The sequence below is a fragment of the Ovis aries genome, chromosome 19 (genome assembly GCF_016772045.2).
Source record: "Ovis aries strain OAR_USU_Benz2616 breed Rambouillet chromosome 19, ARS-UI_Ramb_v3.0, whole genome shotgun sequence".
NCBI classification, from domain to species: Eukaryota; Metazoa; Chordata; class Mammalia; order Artiodactyla; family Bovidae; genus Ovis; species Ovis aries.
Genome location: NC_056072.1, coordinates 13,614,789 through 13,635,441, shown reverse-complemented (window position 1 = coordinate 13,635,441; position 20,653 = coordinate 13,614,789). Strand labels below are relative to the sequence as shown.

Below are 20,653 nucleotides of genomic sequence, written 5' to 3'. Positions count from 1 at the left end.
CTCTTTTGTTGACCATGATGGCTTCTCCATTTCTTCCGAGGGATTGCTGCCCGCAGTAGTAGATGTAACGGTCATCTGAGTTAAATTCACCCATTCCAGTCCATTTTAGTTTGCTGATCCCTAGAATGTCGACGTTCGCCCTTGCCATCTCTTGTTTGACCACTTCCAATTTGCCTTGATTCATGGACCTGACATTCCAGGTTCCTATGCAATATTGCTCTTTACAGCATCGGATCTTGTTTCTATCACCAGTCACATCCACAATTGGGTATTGTTTTTGCTTTGGCTCCATCCCTTCATTTTTTCTGGAGTTATTTCTCCACTGATCTCCAGTAGCATATTGGGCACCTACTGACCTGGGGAGTTCCTCTTTGGTATCCTATCATTTTGCCTTTTCATACTGTTAATGGGGTTCTCAAGGCAAGAATACTGAAGTGGCTTGCCATTCTCTTCTTCAGTGGACCACATTCTCAAAAACGACAGAATGATCTCTGTTCATCTCCAAGGCAAACCATTCAATATCACAGTTATCCAAGTCTATGCCCCAACCAGTAACACTGAAGAAACTGAAGCTGAACAGTTTTATGAAGACCTACAAGACCTTTTAGAACTAACACCCAAAAAAGATGTCATTTTCATTATAGGGGACTGGAATGCAAAAGTAGGAAGTCAAGAAACACCTGGAGTAACAGGCAAATTTGGCCTTGGAATGCGGAATGAAGCAGGGCAAAGACTAATAGAGTTTTGCCAAGAAAATGCACTGGTCATAGTAAACACCCTCTTCCAACAACACAAGAGAAGACTCTACACATGGACATCACCGGATGGTTAACACCAAAATCAGATTGATTATATTCTTTGCAGCCAAAGATGGAGAAGCTCTATACAGTCAACAAAAACAAGACCGGGAGCTGACTGTGGCTCAGATCATGAACTCCTTATTACCAAATTCAGACTTAAACTGAAGAAAGTAGGGAAAACCGCTAGACCATTCAGGTATGACCTAAATCAAATCCCTTATGATTATACAGTGGAAGTGAGAAATAGATTTAAGGGTCTAGATCTGTAGATAGAGTGCCTGATGAACTATGGAATGAGGTTTGTGACACTGCACAGGAGACAGGGATCAAGACCATCCCCATGGAAAAGAAATACAAAAAAGCAAAATGGCTGTCTGAGGAGGCCTTACAAATAGCTGTGAAAAGAAGAGAGGTGAAAAGCCAAGGAGAAAAGGAAAGATAAAAGCATCTGAATGCAGAATTCCAAAGAATAGCAAGAAGAGATAAGAAAGCCTTCTTCAGCGATCAATGCAAAGAAATAGAGGAAAACAACAGATTGGGAAAGACTAGAGATCTCTTCAAGAAAATTAGAGATACCAAGGGAACATTTCATGCAAAGATGGGCTTGATAAAGGACAGAAATGGTATGGACCTAACAGAAGCAGAAGATATTAAGAAGAGGTGGCAAGAATACATGGAAGAACTGTACAAAAAGATCTTCATGACCCAGATAATCATGATGATGTAATCACTAATCTAGAGCCAGACATCTTGGAATGTGAAGTCAAGTGGGCCTTAGAAAGCATCACTATGAACAAAGCTAGTGGAGGTGATGGAATTCCAGTGGAGCTGTTTCAAATCCTGAAAGATGATGCTGTGAAAGTGCTGCACTCAACACGCCAGCAAGTTTGGAAAACTCAGCAGTGGCCACAGGACTGGAAAAGGTCAGTTTTCATTCCAATTCCAAAGAAAGGCAATGCCAAAGAATGTTCAAACTACCACACAATTGCACTCATCTCACACGCTAGTAAAGTCATGCTCAAAATTCTCCAAGCCAGACTTCAGCAATACGTGAACCGTGAACTCCCTGATGTTCAAGCTGGTTTTAGAAAAGGCAGAGGAACCAGAGATCAAATTGCCAACATTCGCTGGATCAATGAAAAAGCAAGAGAGTTCCAGAAAAACATCTATTTCTGCTTTATTGACTATGCCAAAGCCTTTGACTGTGTGGATCACAATGAACTGTGGAAAATTCTGAGAGAGATGGGAATACCAGACCACCTAACCTGCCTCTTGAGAAATCTGTATGCAGGTCAAGAAGCAACAGTTCGAACTGGACATGGAACAACAGACTGGTTCCAAACAAGAAAAGGAGTACGTCAAGGCTGTATATTGTCACCCTGCTTATTTAACTTATATGCCGAGTACATCATGAGAAACGCTGGGCTGGAAGAAACACAAGCTGGAATCAAGATTGCCGGGAGAAATATCAACAACCTCAGATATGCAGTTGACACCACCCTTATGGCAGAAAGTGAAGAGGAACTAAAAAGCCTCTTGATGAAAGTGAAAGAGGAGAGCGAAAATGTTGGCTTAAAGTTTAGCATTCAGAAAACGAAGATCATGGCATCTGGCCCGATCACTTCATGGGAAATAGATGGGGAAACAGTGGAAACAGTGTCAGACTTTATTTTTTGGGGCTCCAGAATCACTGCAGATGGTGACTGCAGTCATGAAATTAAAAGACGCTTACTCCTTGGAAGAAAAGTTATGACCAACCTAGACAGTATATTCAAAAGCAGAGACATTACTTTGCCGACTAAGGTCCATCTAGTCAAGGCTATGGTTTTTCCTGTGGTCATGTATGGATGTGAGAGTTGGACTGTGAAGAAAGCTGAGCGCCAAAGAATTGATGCGTTTGAACTGTGGTGTTGGAGAAGACTCTTGAGAGTCCCTTGGACTGCAAGGAGATCCAACCAGTCCATTCTGAAGGAGATCAGCCCTGGGATTTCTTTGGAAGGAATGATGCTAAAGCTGAAGCTCCAGTACTTGGGCCACCTCATGCGAAGAGTTGACTCATTGGAAAAGATTCTGATGCTGGGAGGGATTGGGGGCAGGAGAAGAAGGGGACGACCGAGGATGAGATGGCTGGATGGCATCACTGACTTGATGGATGTGAGTCTGGGTGAACTCCGGGAGTTGGTGATGGACAGGGAGGCCTGGCGTGCTGCGATTCATGGGGTTGCAAAGAGTCGGACACAACTGAAAGACTGAACTGAACTGAACTGAAGCACTTTCATGGGCTTCCCAGGTGGCAGTGGCAGTAATGAATCTGCCTACCAATGCAGGAGATATTAGAGATGCAGGTTCGATTCCTGGGTCAGGAAGTTCCCCTGGAGGAGGGCACAGCAACCCACTCCAGTATTCTTGCCTGAAGAATCCCATGGACAGAGGAGCCTGGCAGGCTACGGTCCATAGGGTCACAGAGTCAGACATGACTGAAGCGACTTAGCACGCACACAAGCTCATCAGCCTACGGAGTGGGTATAATTATTTCTACTCTTCAAATCAGGATATATATAGTCTCTAGGGTATAGAGACTAGTCCAAGGTCACATAAAAGTGATATAAACTCAGGATTCAAACCTGGGTCTTTCTGAGTTTGACGCTCATGCTGTAAATCATCACGTGTGTGACCTGACTCCTTAGGGACACTGGAGAGGAAGACGGTAGATGTGCCAAATGTGGGGGAAACCGTAAGAGTTATTTTAAATAAAGAATCAAGCACATTTGTTCCACTAGTGGATATGCTAGGAAAATGTGTACGAATTCTTCTAGATTCCTCTCTTTCAAAGTTTCCCAAATTCTCTGCTTGGCTCATAACGTAAATAATGGCTCTACAGTGGAAGTTTTGCAAGCTAAAGCATCTTTAAAAGAACTCTGGATGTGTTACAGAAAAGTGATTTTCCAAAAACACACATTCCTTTAAAATTTCTTTCTGAGGGGCAGTCATGAGGCCTCCTGCCCTGTGGCCAAATCCACCACATTAAAGTAAATGAAAACATAACTCACATGGTTAATATGAATTAGCCTTTCCATAACCCTTCATACCATCAAAGTACTTTGCCCTGCTGTTGCTGGTTTATATAAACTAAGTGATTCAGTCAGCCAAGCACTAGGAAGAAAGATTTCACCAGGCTTTGATTGAATTAAATGCTCCATCATTCTCTGGCCAACGCTAAAGGTTTTATATGAAATTGAAACAAGAGAAAATGCCTGGGCTAAGACAATCTGATGACCAAGAAAACATCTGGAATAATATCCTCACTACAGCCAACCAGGAAAATATTTAAGGCCTCCCCCCTCAAGTCGGTAGCGCTGAAGAAAACAATTGGTGGGTCTTTGTTCTTCCCCGCTCTGTGGAGTGAAAGCACCATCCCTTTCCATTTTGTGGCAAGGCTGGCAGGTTAGTGAGTTTTGTCCCCAAGTATAAGGTACCCTGAAGAGGAGTGTCTCAATTTGGGTTCTCTCAACAGCAGACCCTGAGACAAAAATTTGAGTGTGAATGTTTTATTTAGGAGCACATGCCAGGAAGCTCTGGTAACAAGCAACCAATAAAAGGCCCATATTCAAACAGGCAGCCACTGTGGGAGACCAGAGCTTAATCTTGCTTAGGTCGTCAGTGCCTCTGAGTTTCCAGCCTGATGGGTAAAGTGCTGGGGTATTTACATATCACCTCCCATTATTTATTGGTTAAGTAAGTGAAAGTATCAGTCGCTCCGTCGTGTCCAACTCTATGTGATCCCATGGACGCTAACCCACCAGGCTCCTCTGTCCATTGGGGATTCTCCATGCAAGAATACTGGAGTGGGTAACCGTTCCCTTCTCTAGGGGATCTTCCCGACCCAGGGATCAAACCCAGGTCTCCTGCATTGCAGGCAGATTCTTTACCGTCTGAGCCACCAGCTTATTGGTTAAGAGCTGCTGCATAAGGATGTCAAATCCCCAGCAATTTTAGCCTTTCTTCTTGCAGTCAGGGAGAATCCTGGGACAAAGTGCCCCAGGTGCTTGGATCAACCTGCACAGAAATGGTAAGCGCAATGCAAGCTTCATCTTGGGAAAGAGTGGCGAGGAAGAGGAGGAGAAAAGGGCAGAGGCCGAGTTGACTCATACATTATGCCACTGTCTGGGGCCTATGAAAATGTTTTAAGATTAGAAAGAGGGATGGACATAATCATTAAAAAGATATAATAGGAACTTTCCAGAACGCTCGGTGAAAGGCGGAAGAGCAGCGGCTGCCCGAGCTGCGCACAGCAACGTGCTCCTTCCCGCTCCCCAACACCGGCATCATCGGCCTGCTCACCGGCTGTAGAAAATGGTGAAAGAAACCACTTACTATGATGTTTTGGGGGTCAAACCCAATGCCACCCAAGAAGAACTGAAAAAGGCTTACAGGAAACTGGCCTTGAAGTACCACCCTGATAAGAATCCAAATGAAGGCGAGAAGTTTAAACAGATTTCTCAAGCTTACGAAGTGCTCTCTGATGCAAAGAAAAGAGAATTATATGACAAAGGAGGAGAACAGGCAATTAAAGAAGGTGGAGCAGGTGGCGGTTCTGGCTCCCTCATGGACATCTTTGGTATGTTTTTAAGAGGAGAAGGCAGGATGCAGAGAGGAGAGGTGAAAACGTTGTGCATCAACTTACAGTAACTTTAGAAGATTTATATAATGGTGCAACAAGAAAACTAGCTCTGCAAAAGAATGTGATTTGTGACAGATGTGAAGGCCGAGGTGGTAAGAAAGGAGCAGTAGAATGCTGTCCCAATTGCTGAGGTCCTGGAATGCAAATAAGAATTCATCAGATAGGACCTGGAATGGTTTGGCAAATTCAGTCTGTCTGCATGGAGTGCCAGGGCCATGGGGAGCGGATCAGTCCTAAAGATAGATGTAAAAGCTGCAACGGAAGGAAGGTAGTTCGAGAAAAGAAAATTCTAGAAGTTCATATTGACAAAGGCATGAAAGATGGCCAGAAGGTAACATTCCATGGTGAAGGAGACCAAGAACCAGGACTGGAGCCAGGAGATATTATCATTGCTTTAGATCAGAAGGACCATGCTGTTTTTACTCGACGAGGAGAAGACCTTTTCATGCGTATGGACATATAGCTGGTTGAGGCATTGTGTGGCTTCCAGAAGCCAATATCTACCCTTGACAACCGAACCATAGTCATCACTTCTCATCCAGGTCAGATTGTCAAACATGGAGATATCAAGTGTGTGCTAAATGAAGGCATGCCAATTTACCATACGCCATATGAAAAGGGTCGCCTAATCATTGAATTTAAGGTAAACTTTCCTGAGAATGGCTTTCTCGCTCCTGATAAACTCTCTTTGCTGGAAAAACTTCTGCCTGAGAGGAAGGAAGTAGAAGAGACTGATGAAATGGACCAGGCAGAATTAGTGGACTTTGATCCAAATCAGGAAAGATGGCGCCATTACAATGGAGATGCATATGGGGATGATGAAAATCATCCTCGGGGTGGTGTTCAGTGTCAGACCTCTTAGCAGGGCCTGTGAATAACACTCACTGCTGGTGTTTTATTTGCAGTAGTGACTGAGTGAAGGACTATAATCATAATATGCTCACTACTTGCTTTTCTTTTAATATTCAACTATAGTAGCGTTTGAAAGTTAAATGAAGAATAAACTCGAATATAAAAGCTCTGACTTTGCCCTGTATGTATGAGGACTTCAGTGTGCAAGGTAAGTTTAATACTTGTAAAAACGACTTTAAAAAATTTCCCCTAGCATTTGTTAGGCCATACTTTGTGACTGATTTCAGCTATGTACATGGAATAGCTTAGACTGAAATGCCAGGTATACGTATTGACTTCAGTGTATGACCCTTAATTGTTAAGCTATGAAATTAAAACTGTGTGTAACTGGCAGTCACACACACACACACACAAAAGATATAATAAAAATCCAGCTTGTATTATATTTGTCTTTATACCAGCACTGTCACAAAATATAATTTTTAACATTTTTTACTGGGGGAAGGAGTCCATGGAGACTCACAAAAGTCATAGACTGTCCTTGGGCAGGGGAAAAGCTTCAGTTATTTTTCTTGATTTTTGACATATTCGGCCATTTCAAATGGCTCACACTGGTGCAAACCACCCACCTCTCCTGTTCCACTTCTTTCCTCTTTCCTTTCTTTCTCGTCCGCTTCCATGCTCCCGTGTCCCTCCTGCTGTATTTCCCTTTGTGTATCTGTAGTAGACATCAGTTATTTTTGTCTTCCCAGCATCTATTCCCAAATCTTTTGATAAAAACTTCTGAACTTGCTTTTGAGAAGCCAGTATGCCCTACCTGCTCCTGGCCAAGAGATAGACAGACACTTGGCATAAATGAGATATTGCTCCTTGGAATTCAACTTCTGAACGGAGTCATGTAAAAACTAAGATATTACTTCCTGCTCCCCAGGCCCCTGGAGTGTCCTAGTGCCTGTCCTCTCTGAAATCTCATTCTATAGCTCTTCCTTCCATTCTGTAATGTACAGAATAGATAATTCACACGAGAGGCATGTATGTATTAACACATATAGGCATATGCAATATACACATATGCATAAGACAGGCATACCATGTTCACAGATTAGAAGACTCAGGATCATAACAGCCATAAATTCTTTTTGAGTTCATATACCAAACAAAATATGAATGGCTTTTCTTTCCAAGAAAATCAGTAAGTTCTTTCTAGAATTTCTATTGAAATGCAAAGAGCAAAGAAGAACCAAGCCACTCTTGAAGAAAAAAATAAATAAATCAGGATGATTTCCTCTGCCAGATGACAAGAATTATTATAAAGCTCTAATTATTGAGGTATAGACAACGAAGGTAAAGAGCTAGACAAAAACACCAGTTCGGTTCAATTCAGTCGCTCAGTTGTGTCTGACTCTTTGCGACCCCATGGACTGCAGCACGCCAGGCCTCCCTGTCCATCGCCAACTCCCAGACACAAAAACACCATTGAGAGAACCAGGAAACAAACCTATATATGTACGCATACTTGATTTATGACAGAGATGGCACTGCAGGGAATTAGTAAAATGACTTTTGAGTAAATGGTACTGGGACAGTGAGATGTGTGCTGTGCTTAGTTGCTCAGTGATGTCTGACTCTTTGCGACCCCATGGACTGTAGCCCTCCAGGCTCCTCTGTCCATGTGGATTCTCCAGGCAAGAATACTGGAGTGGGTTGCCATTCCCTCCTCCAAGGGATCTTCCCAACCCATGGATTAAACCCAGGTCTCCGGCATTGCAGGTGGATTCTTTACCATCTGAGACCCCAGGGAAGTCCACAGGGACAACGAGATACCTATAAGAACAATGAGGTGGATCCCTACTTCATGCTTTACATAAAAATCAGTTCCAGATGGATTTAAACCTAAATATGAAAGCCAAAACAATAAATTCTTTAGAAGGTAACATAGGAAAATATCTTCATTATTGTGGAGAAAGGAAATAATAAACACACAGTAATGAATGAAATAGATATTTGTTAAGAAGGTAGATCTTATGTTAAATGTTCTTATCACAAAAAGTAGTAGGACATTTTTAGAGGTGAAGGTTACATTTTTGGTAGTGGTTATGGTGACATTTTCACAGATGTATACTTATTTCAAACTTAAGTTTCAAGACTCAAAACCGAGTTGTGGGAAAGTCTGTGCCTCTTTGGTCTTTCCACTCACCCTTTTCTTGTGAACTTTTTGCATTTCTTGGGTTAAACAAGGCATTAAAAAAAAACACACACTGACAATAAAAGAAAAGATGACTAAACAGGACTCAAAATTAAGAACTTTCATTTATAAAAATCACCTTTAAAAACATGAAATTATCTTCAAAGATATGGAAATGTAAGCTGCTAAGTGGGAGAAAACCCATTCGGAACACATATAACTGACAGAGGACTTGTATCTGGAATATAAAGTACTATAAATGAATAAGAAAAAGACAAAAAACCTACAAAAAACAGGCAATGGACTTGAGCAAGTCATTTAGAGAAGAGGATAGCCAAATGGCCAAAAAAACATGAAAAAGTGATTAATTTCATTGCAATGAGGGCAGTGGAAACTGCAACCGCAATGAGATGCCAGTGTATGTCTCTGATGAGGAAGATCAAGTGCCTTCAGGTCAAGAGAAATTTACTCTTTATTGTATACTTTTTTGCACTAAGTATATTTTACATCACCCTTTTATTTCTTCAGGTTTAAAGAAGCAAATAAAATTACACTGAAATCTGAAGACTGGAATAGAGCAAGAAAACAAGGAAGCAAAGAATAGACGTAACAAGACAAACCCTATTTCCTTGCTGTGGAACAGTGACAGGCACCAGCTGATTTATGTTCTTGAGCTCTGACAACCACACAAAGAGAAAGTAATGGCTGACAGTTCAATTGACCGGGTAATCCAACAGGTAATTCAGGCTCCCAGACCACTTTTCCTTTTCTAAAAGAAGACTGGTGCAGTGGGAAAATCTGGTTTCCCTTAGCTCGCCGAGGGTCCTGTTGCCTGGGATGATACCTCACTGACTTGAAATAAACCACTCTGAAATACACGTATGTTTTAACTCTAGTATTTATGGAGGGGCTAAATTTTTCTATCTTGATGGACCATTCATTCACCGAAAATCGACTATGTTTGCCATGTGCCAGGTATAGCAAATTCTCTGCCCTCTTGAAGCTAACCTCCTAGAAGGAGACACACAGAATAAACAAGTATCCAGAATAACACCGGAAATAATGCAGGCTACGAAGAGAATGCGGGTAGAGTTAGAAACAACTGAGAGGGGTCCAGCAAGACCTCTTTAAGGAGCTGAGATTTCAGCAGACAGTGGAAGGCAACGAGGGCAGGAATCAAGCACGCTTCATAAAGGGAACAGCAACTGCGACGGGCCTGAGGTGGTCTGCGTACTGGTGGGGCTCAATGCGGTGGTGCTTGTTTTGTGGGGTTCGATGCTACTCTGCTGTGCTGCTTCCTTTAAAGAGGTAAAGTTACAAGTGGGTTTCATGTCTGTCGTCTGTGTGACGCATTCCTCTAGACAAGCCTCTGTCGAAAGCGGATGTCATCAGCAAACTGCTATGAAAGAGCACACTGTCTGCCCTGGTGTCATAGTCATAGCAGTCATACCCTGGAATGGCTAACGGGGTGTCTTCTCATATCAAACTAGTGTCTGGGGATTGTCGGGCTAATTCTGGAATGTCTCCAAAGTAAAGAGGTCATCACTGACCACCATCACAAACTGAGGGTCTTCAGCTCCCTCCCATTTCTCCTCTGGGTGTTCAGAGGCTGTATCCTGAAGCTTCAAGACCCCGTCCAGGATCACCTGCTGCTCCTATTCCCACAGCGTTCCTTTGGGTTCTGACCTACGCTCTTGCTTCTTCCATACAAAAGCCCTATTTTCTTTTCTTTCACAATGAAAGGTTGGCTCATTAAAATCTGGAGCGCAAACATTTAGCAAGCAAAAAACTGGTTCCCCTTTCCTTCAGGGCAGGGAGGGCTTGCTCTTCAAACTCTGCCAGCAAGCGATGAGACACTTGCTTTCCATCCTGGAGGTGGGCAGTGTACCCCCGTCCCAGAGCAGATTGTGTACCACTAATGGGACAAAGGAAAGGGAGGAGAAATAGTTGTCAACGTGTAAAAGCAGGTGGGACGATCAGTTCCTGCTACCTGTTCTTCTGCTCATAATCTGTGTCTCCAGTATCCTGAGGACAGAATTCCTTTCATTAGGTAGACACACCACCCACTTCTGGGGGAGGGACTCCCTGATTCCCTTGGGTGTGTGGATTAGCCGGGGCCCCAGCTGAATTGCTCACCCTCTTTGTACTTTGTTTCCCAGGGTGTGATTTCCTCATTATTCTGTCACTTGTTCACCTCTGGGCCATACTGTGTGTGTTGTGAGGCTCCAATATCGCCACACAGGTGTTAACTGAGAATGTGGGAAAATCTGTGCCTCCCAAGCTCCCCGACCCACCCATCTCTCGCAGCTGCTTCTGTCTTCCTTCAACTCATATTTGACTTTCTTGCTATAATTCCTGGGGAGTTCATCATCAGACCCACCTTCTCGGAAAACCCTTCCCATTCCCCCCGACAAGCCAAATGAACCCATCCACATGGGCTTTGAACTATGCCCACGTGGAGACAGGATTCCCATCATCCTCCCTAAGAGAAGTAACCAGGTTATTTCTAGCCTGAACACCTTGGTGTTTCCTCTTCCATTTCTTCTCCATCCTTTGTTGAAGGGTTAGGACGTACATGGGACTTTCAGTAATGACCATTTTCCTCTTGCCATACTGTCCTCAGGCTTCCCCAGTAGCTCAGCAGTAAAGAATTCGCTACAGTCCATGGCGTCGCAAAGAGTCGGATATGACTGACTGAACTGAACTGAAAGAATTCGTCTGCAATGCAGGAGATGCAAGAGACACGGGTTCAATCCCTAGGTTGGGAAGATCCCCTGAAGGAGGGCATGGTAACCCACTCCAGTATTCTTGCCCGAGAAATCCCATGGGCAGGGGAACCTGGCGGGCTACAGCCCATAGGGTCACAGAGTCAGACGCGACTGAAGCAACTGAGCATGTGTGCACAGTCCTCATACTTGTACCTCAACTGGTCCCCTTCTTGCAGCTCCAGGCACCCTACTATGGCAACAGAACCCTGTTGTACTAAACAGCAGTGGTGATTAACTGCTACTCTTCCTGGAGCTTGGGTCTAGGCCACTTGTGCCCAAGCCACTTGTGCCCTTGATCCAGTAGCTCACCTTTGCTTTGCTTATCCTCAAGCACAGATGGCTGGTAACCAAGGTTCCTCATCAAACCTAATGGCATCTCTCCTGGTGGCATTAAGCAAACAGTAAAAGCATCACACTGAGTCTCTTGCTACTTCTACTCAGGGGAAGGTGTTCCTACCTGTTGTACCTGGTAAGAGGAGAGTGGCAATGGAAAGGATGACCCTCCTTCCTGAAGGCAGGAGAATATGTGATGTCCTATGAAGTTCCTGATCCAGTGTGACTAGGGTAGCGAGTCTCAAGAAAGAATATGCATTAGAACTTTTTGGTGGTGGTGGTTTAGTTGCTAAGTCGTGTCTGACTTTTTGTGACCCCATGAACTATAGCCTGCCAGGCTTCTCTGTCCATGGGATTGTCCAGGCAAGAATATTAGTGTGGGTTGACATTTCCTTCTCCAGGGGATCTTACCAACCCAGAGATCAAACCTGTGTTTCCTGCTTGACAGGCAGACGCTGTGCCACTGAGCCACCTGGGAAGCCAGAACTCTTTGGAATCTGGTAAAAATGCAGATTTCAGGGATCCACTGACAGATTATGAAACTCAACCATAGAGATTAAATAACTGCCCCACACTTTACGGTGACTGTGGTTTTCATTCTGTCTGCCCTCTGTCTGATGCGAAGACCTGACTCATTGGAAAAGACCCTGATGCTGGGAAATGTTGAAGGCAGGAGGAGAAGGGGATGACAGAAGATGAGGTGGATGGATGGCATCACCGACTCGAAGGACATGAGTTTGAGCAAGCTCCGGGAGCTGGTGATGGACAGGGAAGCCTGGCATGCTGCAGTCCATGGGGTTGCAAAGAGTTGGACACGACTGAGCAATTGAACTGAACTGAAACTTTACAGTAAGTTAACAGTATAATAATACTATCTCATCATCGACTCAATGGACATGGACATGGGCTTCCCTGGTGGCTCAGAGGTTAAAGCATCTGCCTCCAATGTGGGAAACCCGGGTTCAATCCCTGGGTCGGGAAGATCCCCTGGAGAAGGAAACGGCAACCCACTCCAGTATTCTTGCCTGGAGAATCCCATGGACAAAGGGGCCTGGTAGGCTAGAGTCCATGGGGTCGCAAAGAGTCGGAAACAACTGAGTAACTTCACTTTCTTTCACTTTGGGTGGACTCCGGGAGTTGGTGATGGACAGGGAGGCCTGGCATGCTGTGGTTCATGGGGTCGCAAAGAGTCAGACACTACTGAGCGACTGGACTGAACTGAATACTCTATTAATTCTTTTAAACATATTTATTTTATAATCTAAATTTGATGCTTTTATTATCTGAAGTTTTTAAGAGACCAAATCTGCTGTTGGTTGATTCTCCTGACTATGGCTCATGGAGATTTTTTTGAGTGCTTGTTTTATAATTTGAAATTATGAGTTCATACTGTGTGGGCTACATCTGTGGGTGTCCTGTAAGGCTTTAAGTTGGGGTAGCAGGAATCTCTCCAAAAGGATTTTAGTTTTGCTTCTTTCCAGATGTCTCAGAGATGTTTCCTACCAAGGATCACTTTTTATTAATTTCTTGATTGGAGTCTTCTGGGATAAATTTGAACCTGGACCTTATATGTAGAAACCCCAGGGATGCAAATTCCCCCAAGGAGACTATTTTCCATTCAGAGGAGAGCTGAGAGAGATTTAAGCTTGTTGGTAGGCTTCCCTTGTGACTCAGCTGGTAAAGAATCCTCCTGTAATGTGGGATACCCAGGTTCGATCCCTGGGTTGGAAAGATGCCCTGGAGAAGGGAACGGCTATCCGCTCCAGTATTCTGGCCTGGAGAATTCCATGGACTATACAGTCCATGGGGTCACAAAGAGTCAGACATGACTAAACAAGTTTCACTTTAACCTTTAAGCTTGTTGGTCACTTTCCTTTGGTGCTAAGTAGACTTTCTAGTTCAGTTCGTATTAGGGTTCTCCAGAGAAGCAGAACCAACAGACCGTGTATATATGTAGACAGAGATTTATTTTAAGAAGTTGGTTCATGTGATTATGGAAGCTTGGGAAGCCCAGAATCTGCAGGGCAGAATGGCAGACCCAGGGACCCAGGGACAGTTCAAGTTCAAGTTCAAGTTCAAGTCCAAAGGTGACCTGCTGGTAGAATTCCCTCTTGCTTACAGAGATCGACCTTTGTCCTTAAATTAAGGTCATCAACTGATTGGACAAGGCTCACTCATATTATTCTTTATTCAATATCCACTGCTTTAAATGTTGATCTCATTCAAAAAGCATCTTCACAGACACATCCAGAATCATATTTGACTGCATATCTTGGCACTGTGACCCAGCCAAGCTGACACATAAAATTAACCATCAAATCATTTCAGTAAGTGTGGGATATCTGAGGATCCTGACTTTATGCAAGGGTCTCACTTCTAACTTTCTGTCTCACACAGGCCCCAAAACTTCATGTCTTACCCCGCAGAGAATTAGTCTATTTTTAGGCCCAGGCTTCTGAGTTCCATTTAGGATGACCTAATTCTCAAAACTTGAATTTTCATCTGGAAGCCTATTATTGCTCTCATTAACTTACTCTTCTCACTTGATGTTCTTGAGAAAACCAGCTCTTTAATGATGTGTAGGGATTGTGGTAGTGTATTCCCTTGGCCCACAGATCTCAGACCGAGCGATTTGGTAATGGATTTTAGCACCTGCAATTCACACAGTCTTCACTTGATATACTAAAAGAAATTCAAGTTAAAATGTTGTCAGCTCAGAGAGCAATATGATCTGAGCCCACTTGATTTGGGTATCATGCGAGCTCTAGCTTTATGAAACCATGACCACAGGTTAATCCAGAACTCACTGTAGAGTGTGTAAACCACAGTCATTTTAGATGACCCAATGGGTAAATTTTGTATTAGTGCTACTGATGCTGATAAAGCCACCATTTATGAAGCATGTACTGTTGGGCATTGCGCTAGGCACTGTGCTTAGCATTTTTACAAAAGTTATTTCCTTTGAAACTCATGGATCCAGGAGCTCCAAGGAACCAGCATCTGTTAGAAACAGGTACTGCTGTTACCACCTTACAGATGGAAAATAACCAAAGCTTGGAGAGGTTGCCTTAATAGGTAGCCTTATATTGCAATATTGCTATGTAACAAACAATTCCACAATCTCGGTGGATTTCAACAAGCACGGGTTGTTATAGTTATGTTTTCTGTTTAGTAAACTATACTTACTTCAACCTACAGTGTGGATTCGGTTCTCATGAATTAACCCCTTTGAAACCCCAGGTGTCTTAATTCCAGTTCCCTAGAAGCAGAGCCTGAGATGGGGATTCTTGCACAAGTTACTTTTTGGGGGAAAGCCCTCAAGAAAAGGAGAGTGAAGGAAGAAGGGGGAGAACTAATCTGAGATGGGGTCTCAGCTGGAGTTCACTCTAATCTGATCCCCTGATCTTTGATCTGGAAAGTGAACTGAAACACAGAATTTGCCCCACCTGGCAATAAGGGGGCTGGGGTTTTATAACTCTCTGTTGGTTAGCCAATGGCTATAAACTGCCCAAGAGTTGTGATGGTGGGGATCTATAACTTCCACTGGCCTGTAGAGCCCTATCAAAATGATCTCTAGGCCTCCTGCAGCCACACTGTAGCCAAGAGAAAGTTAACATGCTTCCACTGGGCCAGGAGAACGTCAGAACATCTGCAGTCTGTGGCTGTGAGACACTGAAGCCCTCTAGAGAGTTGGGAGAACATTACGAATAAAAAGTTGTGTCTGAGATAACTTGAGTGAAGCCTTGCCTGAAGGGGGAGGAGATTTTACACCAAATTGTTTCTTTCTGAAGATTTGAAATGTTTTAATAAAGTGTATTACTATGATAAATCCCTTTTTCCTTATTACACAATCAAAAGCCATGTGCTATGTGCTACTTCTGAGATTTCTGCTTCCACCTCTATCTCTCAACTCCTTGTAAGAAAACCTTAGTTCTCTGACAATAAAAGATAAGAAAGAGAAATTAAGAAAACAATCTCATTCACCATCACATCAAAAAGAATAAAATACCCAAGAAGAAACCTACCCAAGGAGGAAAAAGACCTGTATTCCAAACTATAAGATGCTGATGAGAGAAACTGAAGAAGATACAAACAGATGGCAAGGCATACTGTGTTCTTGGATTCAAAGAATCAATATTGCCCAAATGGCTCTCCTACCCCAGGCTATCTACAGATTCAATGCAATCGCTATCAAATTACCAATGATATGTTTCACAGAAGTAGAACAAACATTTTAAAAAATTTGTATGGAAACATGAAAGACCCCAAACAGCCAAAGCAATCTTAAGAAAGAAAAAGGAAGTTGGAGGAATCAGGCTCCCTGACTCCAGACTATACTACAAAGCTATACTAATCAAAACTGTAAGGTACTGACACAAACATAGAAATATAGCTCAGAACAGGATAGAAAGCCCAGAAACAAACCTGCAGACCTGTGATCAATTGATCTAAAACAAAGGAGGCAAGACTATACAGTGGAAAAAAGACAGTCTCTTCAATAAGTGGTGCTGTAAAAACTGGATAGCTACATGAAAAAAAAAAAGGAAATCAGAGCATTCTTTAACATCATACCAAAAATAAACTCAAAATGGACTAAAGACCTAAATGTAAGATCAGATACTATAAAACTCCTAGAGGAAAAGATAGGCATGACACTCTTTGACATATATTACAGCAATATCATTTTGGATCTGTCTCCTAGAGTAATGTAAATAAAGACAAAGTCAACAAATATGACCTAATTAAGCTTAAACACTTTTGCACAGCAAAGGAAACTGTAAACAAAATGAAAAGACAATCCACAGAATGGGAAAAATATTTGCAAATGATGCAACTGACAAGAGATTAATCTCTAAGATATATAAACAATTCATATAAAAAAACAATTCAAATCAAATCAAACAAATCAAAAAATGGGCAGAAGATCTAAATAGACATTTCTCCAAAGAAGACACACAGATGGTCAACAGGCACATGAAAAGATGTTCATCACCGCTAATTTTTAGAGAAATGCAAGACTGAGGGCAGGAGGAGAAGGGGGCGGCAGAGGATGAGATGGCTGGATGGCATCATCGACTAGATGGACATGGGTTTGGGTGGACTCGGGGAGTTGGTGATGGACAGGGAGGCATCACGGTGTGCTGCAGCTCATGGGGTTGCAAAGAGTTGGACACGACTGAGTGACTGAAGTGAACTGAACATCAAAACTACAATGAGATATCACCTCACACTAGTCTGAATGGCCATCATCAAAAAGTCTACAAACAATGCTGGAGAGGGTGTGGAGAAAAGGGAGCCCTCTTGCACTGTTGGGAATGTAAACTGATGCAGCTATAATGGAGAACAGAAATGAAGGTTCCTTTAAAAACTAAAAATAGAACTACGAAATGATCTAGAAATTCTACTCCTGGGCATATATCTGGGAAAAGAAAATAATTCAAACAGATACACGCATCCCAATTTTCACTGCAGCACTATTTACAATAGCCAAGACATGGAAGCAATCTATATGGCCATCAGCTGATGAATGGATAAAGTAGACGGCGTGTACATACACAATGGAATACTTCTCAGCCATAAAGAAGAATGAAATGATGCCATTTGCAGCGTGAGTGGACCTAGAGATGATCAGACTAAGTGAAGATAGCCAGACAGAGAAAGACAAGTATCATACAATATAACTTATACGCGGAATCTAAAAAAGTGGTACCAATGAACTTAATTCCAAAACAAAAAGAGGCTCACAGACACAGAAAACAAACTTATGTGTACCAAAGGGGAAAGATGAGGGGAGGGATAAATTAGGAGGTTGAGATTAACATATATAAACTACTATACATAAAACAGACAACTAACAAGGACTGTATATATGACAAGTATAGTATAGCAAACTATATTCAACATTTTGTAATAACCTATAAGGCAAGAGAATCTGAAGGCTAATTATGTGTGTGTGTGTGTGTGTGTGTGTGTGTGTGTGTGTGAGTGTGTGTGAGTGTGTGTGTTCAGTCGTGTCTGACTCTCTGAAACCCCGTGGACTGTAGCCCCCAAGGTTCCTCTGTCCATGGAATTCTCCAGACAAGGATACTGGAGTGGATAGCCATTTCCTTTTCCAGGGAATCTTCCTGACACAGGAATCGAACCCAGGTCTCCTACATTGCAGGCAAATTCTTTACTGTCTGAGCCACAGGGGAAGCCATATATATACATATTATATATATAATATGTATATATACACACATATACATATATATATTCACACACACGTACATATATATATGAACCACTGTGCTATACATTTGAAACTACCACTATATTATGAATTAACTATACTTCAATTAAAAATTTAAAAAGAACAGCACACAAATTCCAGCAGTGCAAAGAATTCTTCTTGAATTATTCCTTCTATCACACCAAATTAACTCCACAGACAAAGGAAGGAGGCTACCTATCATTTGGGAGTTGTTGGCTGTGAATCCAAGAGATCTGGTGACTGTTTAAATAAAATCAGTTGGAATCCACAAACTGGTGTGAGTTGGGTGGAGTTGAAGGTATCTGGATTAATTTAAAACAGAACAGAAAAACCTTAGTTCTGACCCCCATGGTGGCATTCTTGGGTTGCTATGTAACTTGCTTCACCATTCTCACACTTGCAATCTCTTCTCGCTTCCAGCCCAATCGTGAAATACGAACACCATCACATCTTTAATAAAATCCTCCTGCTGAATATCTAAATCCCCTACCTGGCCTTTCTCGCTGTCTGCGGTTTCCCTTTGAATCCCGTCCCTTTCTCCTCCACTTCACTGGTTCCTGATCACACTCAGTGGTGTCTTCTCAGCCCAACTTACAGCAGGCAGGAAGCCAGGATATCTATAAGCAGGCCAATAAGCCCCAGGAGATACTGCTGCCCTCGGGTGAGAGGCCCTATTTGTTGGGAGCGGACAGAAGGGTTACCCTGAAATGTGAGACAATACAGGGAAAGGGAAGAAGCAGTCCTTAAGGCAAACACGCTAGGCTACTTTTGAGGGTATGGAAAGGTGTGGGCTTTGGGAGATGAGCTCAGAGCCTGGCTAGGCTGGAGGCAGAGCAGAGCTGAATCCCAAGTGTTTCAACACTGCAGAGCCGAGCCAGGCAGGGAGACAAGCAGCAAGGTGAGTTCCCCTCAAGGGCCTGGAAGCAGGCAGCTCCCAGTCCAGTCCAGTCGGGCCAGTTATGCCAGCTGTTCGCACGAGGCGCATGCTGCTTCACGCTGACAGGAAGCTGCTCACTCTCCAAGTTGAAGCAGCATTCTTGATCTGGGTAGGCAAAGGCTGCCAGGTGTGTGCTGTCTCCCAGAGTAAGGTAGGGTCCTGTAAACCTTCCTGGCTGGTGACTCCAGCCTGAGCTCCAGGCCATTGAGCCTGAGGACACTCAGCTCTAACAGTCTTTTCCTTCTCTAAGTTATTAATAGTTTCCATTTCTTGGGAATAACATTACTTAGTTCATAGATGGGATGTCTAACTGAGAAATCATATATGCTACATGCCTAGCACAACATTCAGCTCACGGTGGGTGCTCAATTAGAGTTTAATCTTTTCGTATCTCTGTCACATTTTCTTCCACAAGAAGCACTTCTCCCCTTCCTTGGGGAGTGAACTTCTGTACTAGTTATGCCTCCCCAGGACCTCCTGGCCTGCCCCCACACCAATGATATTTTCTTAGCACCCACCTTACATGCCTGGTCTTATCACAAAGTAACAAGTAGCACTGATTCCAGTAATTTCTTAACTGTAGTTTACATCTGCACCTTCCCCCTACCCTGTGTTGTTATGCTATTTATCAGTGATGCAGAAATACTTCTTACATGATTTTTTAAAATATTTATTTATTAATTTATTTTTGGTTGTGTGGGGTCTCAGTTGCCATGCCGGATCTTTTGTTGCGGCAAATGGACTCTCTACCTGTGGTGCATAAGCTCTCTAATTGTGGTCCACAGGCTTAGTTGTTCCACCACATGTGGGATCCCACTTCCCCGACCAGGAATTGAACATGTGTCTCCTGCATTGCAAGGCAGATTCAACCACTGACCGCCAGGGAAGCCCATTCTTGTCCAATTTGACCCCTTCAAATATTAGAACTGATTCTTGGGCTGAACTAAACTAGCCCATCTTGATGTCTTGAGCTTGGAGAGTGGTTAATAACATCATTATTCTCTCAATAAAAGGAAAGAATTTGCATCCTTCTCTGAATTTTTGCAAATTGGAAATTTCAGACTATGCTGGCTGAATACAGATTTGAAAAGTTTTTTCTCGTTTATCTCAAGTCCAACTGTCAGAGCACGGTTGAAAGGTTCAGCCGACATGGTTTGTTTCTCTTAACGAAAGTGTGTCTTACGAGATGTTTGCCTGTTGGGAAGAAAATCATGAAAGCCCAAGAGGTAAACTCTCAGTGTGGCCACAGCTCCATGCCTATGCGGCGTCTTCTTCTGTCCTCGAACAGTTGATAATATGAGTGGTGGGGGAAGAAAGGAAGATAACACAGTCACATTTTAAAAGTAAGCCTTGCTTTGGCCGTGAAAACTGAAAACTATGAAGATCAGAGCAAGTCCGTATTCCAAGTCTTCAATGGACCATGTCCTTTGAACATGAAAGCCCCAACTTGGGCTCCCCAAGGTGTGGAATCACTTAAGCAATGGTCACCCTAGACCCAAGTCCAGCTGTGAATAAAGTCAAAGATTTCAAGGCTCAGATCTTTATAAGAATGGGACATTTGACTACACTGCATATTTCCAAAAATATGATGAGGACTGGAAGTGGGAGGAGACCCAGTGGCTTGGTTTTCTTCCTTTGCCATCCAGGGCTGTGTCCCCTCCTTGTTGTCTACCGTAGGACTATCTGTGCAATGTCACTCCAATTAAAAAAAAAAAAGAAAGGCCCCAGCCGTTAGATCTTTTGCCTCTATTTCTCAATTTTTTTTTTTTTTAAAGAATGTGTTTTGGAAACAAGAGTTTTAGCAATATTTATGCATGGACTCATCTGCCTTTTGTCTCATTTCC

The 20,653-nt window shown here is 43.0% G+C and overlaps 1 pseudogene; it reads left to right on the top strand.

The window, feature by feature from the left end:
* The first annotated feature begins 5,031 nt into the window (after positions 1-5,031).
* LOC114109358 (dnaJ homolog subfamily A member 1-like) lies at positions 5,032-6,696 on the top strand (annotated as a pseudogene).
* The last annotated feature ends 13,957 nt before the right edge of the window (positions 6,697-20,653 follow it).